This window comes from Vidua chalybeata, chromosome 10, assembly GCF_026979565.1.
Source record: "Vidua chalybeata isolate OUT-0048 chromosome 10, bVidCha1 merged haplotype, whole genome shotgun sequence".
NCBI classification, from domain to species: Eukaryota; Metazoa; Chordata; class Aves; order Passeriformes; family Viduidae; genus Vidua; species Vidua chalybeata.
In genome coordinates, this window is record NC_071539.1 from 15,079,322 (window position 1) to 15,085,321 (window position 6,000).

A 6,000-nucleotide genomic window follows, 5' to 3' on the forward strand; every position below is an offset into this window, starting at 1 on the left:
GGACGGAAAGGCTCGCAAGTGTAACCCGCATCTCGGCACTCCCCGTGATCCTGCACCACCCTGAAACACGGGGTGACAGAACACGAATGTGTCAAGATGCTACAGAAGGGTAGGTTGGAAAGGTGGCTCCTGGAGCATAAGGGCTCAAAAGCTGCCTTGCTGCACGATCCTGAAGGTCCGTGTAACACAGCACACAGCCCCGTTTCCCATCTCCCGGCTGGCAGCACAGGAGCAGCCTCCATTTACTCCCTGGCACGCATCAAGAGCTGGAATCCTCTTTCCCCAATACGAAGCGGAGCAGCGGCAGCCCCCGCGCACCCCCAGCCCTGGGGGTCAGGTCCGGTGTGTTCTCCCGCACAGAGGTCTCAGCCGGTGCCAATAATGGCATTAACTGAAAACTCAGGTGTGCCAGGAAAAATAGTAAGAGACCAAACCCAAGTGAAAAAGCTACACCAGACAACATCTTAAAAATGTAAGAGACACAGTTTAAGAGATGTCTTAGGAGGAATTACATATTTATCAGCATGGTTAGTTTAAATCATTACAATGACTGCAATATTGCCAGAAAGCAGTAAATATGAAGTATAAAATAGAATAAACCTATTTGCCTCTTGAACGTCTGATTCCAGTAGTCTCTACTGTTACAGTACATCAACTAAATAATTCTATTTAGTGTAGAATAACAACAGAAAATAACATATCACTCACTAATTACTCCATGTCACACTGCTCAGCTAATAGATTCCATTTCAGGCCAGAAATAAGCCATCTCCATTTTTATTCTTCTTCTAAATGTCACCAAGCAAAAGACTGACTGTCATTCAATTCTAACATCTGCTTTTGCTGAATTATTTTTCCCAGTTTATTCAAATAGGTACTTGAATTAATTCCCTACCCTATTAGGGAATGACATGTCAGCAAAATGTACCTATATCAATTTTTTTGGACTGGGCACCATATGGATTCGATAACATTAAAGTTTACTAGATGCAAAGAATTGTGGAAATTAATCTAGATTAAAAAATCAGATTGTCTCTAAGGAACGACCAGGCCCGACATTATGCAGTGAAATATCAACAGCTAAATATATTAATATTTTTTTAATTATATAAATTGTAAACTAAAGTATTAGAAGAACTAGTACTATCCAGCATCACTGAAACTCTTCGGTCTGCACATCCTAAAACACAGAAATCTTTTTGTACTCTGCTCCAGTGAGTTTCAGAGGCTCAGTTTTACTCTACTAACTATTATGCTCATTTTTTAAATCAGCAGTCTCCTGCAGCCCAGACTGACTTGGATAAAAGAGTGGATTCTCACCCGCACTGAAAATCAAAATAGTTCCAAGATGGAGGAGGGTCAATATCCTGACTCATGGACATACAAACCCACGAGATATACACTGATCCCAGGTAAAACAATGGAAGGGTCTCTCCATCCTCCAGTGAACACAAAGTGCTGAATGAGGACAGCCTGATCCGTCCAGGTCTGGACAGCAGCCCCAGAGCGGGGGACCGGGTGCGCAGGGCCCTGGCCTGGCACAGGGACCAGCACAGCCCTGGCAGTGCTACATCACAGCAACTGGAAAAGAACTCATGCAATCTAATGGGCATAAAAACCTGTCTTCTAGAAAGCAGACATCTGCACACATTGGTGAAGAAATGGTACAAAAACACCTGCAGCCACTTCTGATATTTACAATAGCAGGGAAATATTAGTGATAGTTCAAAGAATACTGAAAAATTATCCAGGGAGCAGAAAACGAGCTAACATAGACTATGAAGCTTCCACATTTCAGCTTATTTAGCTTCTGAAAGAAAAAAAAAAAAAACAGAGAAAAGACTGGATTACTTTGAAAAGGTACTTAAATATAGGACAGAGATCTCAATAGTATGACCTTTTCAACCTGGCTGACAAAGGCAATGCTATCCATTTGCTGGAAACTGAAGCAAGACAAACCTAATGTTGACATTTCTCGACTGTGAGGGCAATTAAACATTTAAATAGTTTATATCAGCAGAGATAGTGGGTATACATTTGCCTGGGTTTTAAACATGAGATTAGATATACATTTTAAAGATAGGTTTTAACTCAGGTTTGGAAGAAATCCAGTTGTGTGTGTCAGGTGGTTACTGGAACACTTGAGCTGGTTCCACAGAGAGAAATGAGGGAATGGTACTGGTGGTTCTGAACATGGGTGTCTGAACATTGTCAAGTGTAGGCTTATCTCACAGACCATTTAGCACTAAGAGTGCTCCTCAGTTAACAATTTCTTGTTTCTCTGGAGAGGCAGCTTTATCTGATCTTTGGTGTCATTAGTAATACTTATTTTCCAGAGCACGACAGGAAGAAAACCACCTTGAAAATAAGGTATGATGATGATAAAACTGTAAATCATATAACACAAAAAATTCCAAACTTTAAAAATGTTGCCTAAACATACCTGCTAAGTTCTTTTTAAAAATTGTCATGTAGAACTCTGGGGAAAAAATAAAATATGATAGGAGGCAAGATTGTAATTGTTAACAATATGGAAACTCTGTAGGGGGCAGTTCTTCAGCACAAGGTTTTTTGGTTTGTTTTTTTTTTTTTTTTTTTTTTTTTTTTTTTTTTTGTGTGTGTGTTGCTAAAGGGAATTTCACTTTGGTCCATTGCAGAATTCCTGAAAAGTAGATTGTTTTCTAGTTTGGGTCTAGGGTGGACCACAGCATGACACAACTTTGGCACATCTTGGATGTGCCAACCCTGGGGTTGCTGGAACTTCCAGAGGGGCCTGCCCAGTCTCGTTTCAAAGCAGCTTTTGAATTGCAGGAGACGTACACATCAGGCTCAAATCTGCTTCTTTATCTTCAGCTAAGTTTAGACTGGAATTAGAAGATACACAATAAATTCAGGAAGGAACAACTTCAAACATATTGTGACTGAAAAATATTTTCTACTTCACTGTACAAAATACCAAGACACACGTTTTCATGAGAAAAATACGTACAAAAGACTTCCCACTACAAATGAAAAAGAAAATGTCTGTCATTGTGAGAGTAGAAAGACTACAGAAACAGTTCTTGTGTTTGGGAGTTTGCCAATGAATCAGAAAGGGCTGGTAAAAATGCATTCATTGTGTAGAACCCCCTCACTGTGGAAAAAACTCCTTTATTCACAGAGACAGGATTCTGCTCTCATATATAGCACGATAACTCCTGTGAAGTCAATGGGAGTTGACTTGCATTACACAGAGGTCTTTGCACAGATATTCAGCATTTGTTTACAGTAGGAACAAGAGACTCTTCACTATTGTTGAAAAATATTTCACACCTTATTTTTAATACAAAGGGTTCAAAGTGAGGAAAGCTCAATTTGTAGGAATTTCATAACTATCAGGGGGTTTATCCATTTTATAACATGTCAGAGTTCAGTTTCAGATTTTTTTCATGGACAAGTAAAAAAGCTTCTTAATTAAAGCTGGTTTGAGAAGAGTTTATAAAAATGAGGAATCTGTCTTAATTGGTGAAGCATTTTCTATCCTCTTGAGCTAATACTTCGTAAACAGCAATTGAGTGAGGGACCACAGGTGTTTACTGGCAAAGTCTGCCTACAAGACATCAGTGAAGTACAGGTCTGACACAGAAAAAAAAGGGAACTAGACAAGATAGCTGGCATTAGTTCATGGATATCTCTGGGACTGGAGCAGAAAGGGCAGGGACAAATGGGAAGCCATTAGGAAGAGGGGCTAAAGGGGGAAAATGAAGCAAAAGGGAGGCAGGGTGAGCAGTTTGGAGCCGGAAATTCAGTTTAATGATGAAAAACATTAATTATCAAGTGCTGCTGAAAAGAGGTGGTCCCTCCTCTCCCTATTCCACTGTCCCTTCCAACCCTGGCTGTGATTTTTAGCATTGGTGCTCATTTTACCCCATAATGACCTGATTCAGAGAGCTGAACTGAAAGAAAAGGAACTATACAAGTTTAGTTCCCTGACTCAGCTCACAAGGGAGACCAGGACAGACAGTAGGAGGAACGGGACGGACTACCCCTTTCAGTAGCAGCCCACAATTAGATTGGCAGAACCACATCCTGAGTTCAGCAGGGGACTCAGGCAGCAAGCCAAGGAGAAAGCCAGCACTGGCTAAGTCAGGAGACTGAGGCTGAAATGAAGAGTCTATGAAGACAAAACACTGTTGAAAAATTGATGTTGGAGGGAATGAAAGGCCTGGAGAAGTGAGGTCAAGTTTGGAAGGAGGAAGAGGATAGAAAGAAATTGCAGGAGTCTGTCCTTGCTGCAGCATTATGTTCTACCCTTGAAAATACATTAGAAAATACTAAATTTCACTATTCCTTTACCACCAAATTTTCTGATGCAAATTATGAGCCAATGTGCATATGTCATTGCCTTCTGTTGTCACAGATGACAACTCCTTACTCTTATCAGTAACCAATGCATGCAGCAGTGAAGTCTTTTGCAATCATCGAATCTTACTGATAAAAGCAGTAGTATCATACCAACATGATATTACCGACATGTCTTTAGGTCATTAAAAAAACAGGAAAAAAAGATTAAACAACAACAGAACAAAAGAAGACAAAAAGAACTTTGAACACCTGAAAGGCTACAAAATACAGTTTTTAAAGGTTGACTCATACATGGCTGAAGACAAGCAAGAAAGACACATTTTTCCTCTAAAAGGGATACCTACAAATTCAGAAATCTTTGGCAGACAAAATTTGATTTAAATTTTTCTGTTTTTTTTTTAATCTGGTATGTCTGTTAAGATATCTGTCACATGAAAGCCTTCATCTTTTTCATTCAGTTTTCCTTTTGCATTTCCCTACTGATGTAAATTTAGTCTATACAATGCAGCAGTTTGTGCAGATGACTCTGAAATACAATAGGTTGCCCCTCTAATTTACTTAAATGGTACTGAGAAATTGTTCCACGATGGGAACTAGTATTTTCAGTTTTCCCAATCCAGCTTTCTTACCCCAGTTGAGTCACTGAATCCCTTAGTGATCTTGAACAAATCATTTTGATTTAATTGCACCCGAATCAAGCCAGCGGGATAAGTAAAGTAAAAGGCAGCTTTCCCTGCAAACCAAAGCCTGGGCCTGAAGTGGGCCTTCCCCAGTAACCAGACACGAGTGAAAGTAACACATTTCCCCTTGGGACTATCGTGAGGGAATCAAGCATTCCAAATGTGTTTCAAAACCGAGAAGATGGGTTCAAATTTGGTCTTGAAAGATATTCTGGCTAATCCAGTAATCAACATGATGGTTTTGCATAGAACAAAGAATCTTAAATATTTAGAAGCATATGATTTTAGTGTTTTTAAAAGAGTCACTATTACTTAAAACATATTAATTTACTTGTTCACTTCAAACAGACTAGATCTCAACTGTTATGTTTTTTAAACTCTGGTGGCTTGCTTAATGAAAGCTTGTGACTCATAAGGCCTATTATTAGTCCTTCTGAGCATACATTAGCAAAAAAAAATTATAGCAAGCCAGCTTTTATGTACTGTTTAGCAGAACATTCACAGTATTGTATAGACCATTGCAATGTAGTTCCTCTTTAACTACTAAAATGTATTGTAATCTACTTGCTTTGGGTATGTTCCATTTTACTTCCTAATCCAAATAGTGTGTGTTACAGATATACACCTTAGTGATGGTGGCATCAAACTGAAGTTATAAAAATATTGAACCAGCTGCTACACAGGAACAGCTCCTGACTGATATTTTTATCTGGAGTTATTTACTCTTTGTGAGTATGTCTGCCCCTCAGTGAGAGCTAGATTTGTTAAAAAGCCAACCACCTTCCTCTCTCATTAACCACAAATGATACTGCAGATGCTTAGCATTTTTTCCATGAAGTCCTACATCCATCTGTTCCTGATAAATTCACTTGTAGGGAGTATCCCTATAGTAAGTACAATTGTGGAACGCCCACACAAAGTCACAAGGCTTACAAATTGAGATAATATCCCCTTTTCATGCTAGGAAGTCAATCTG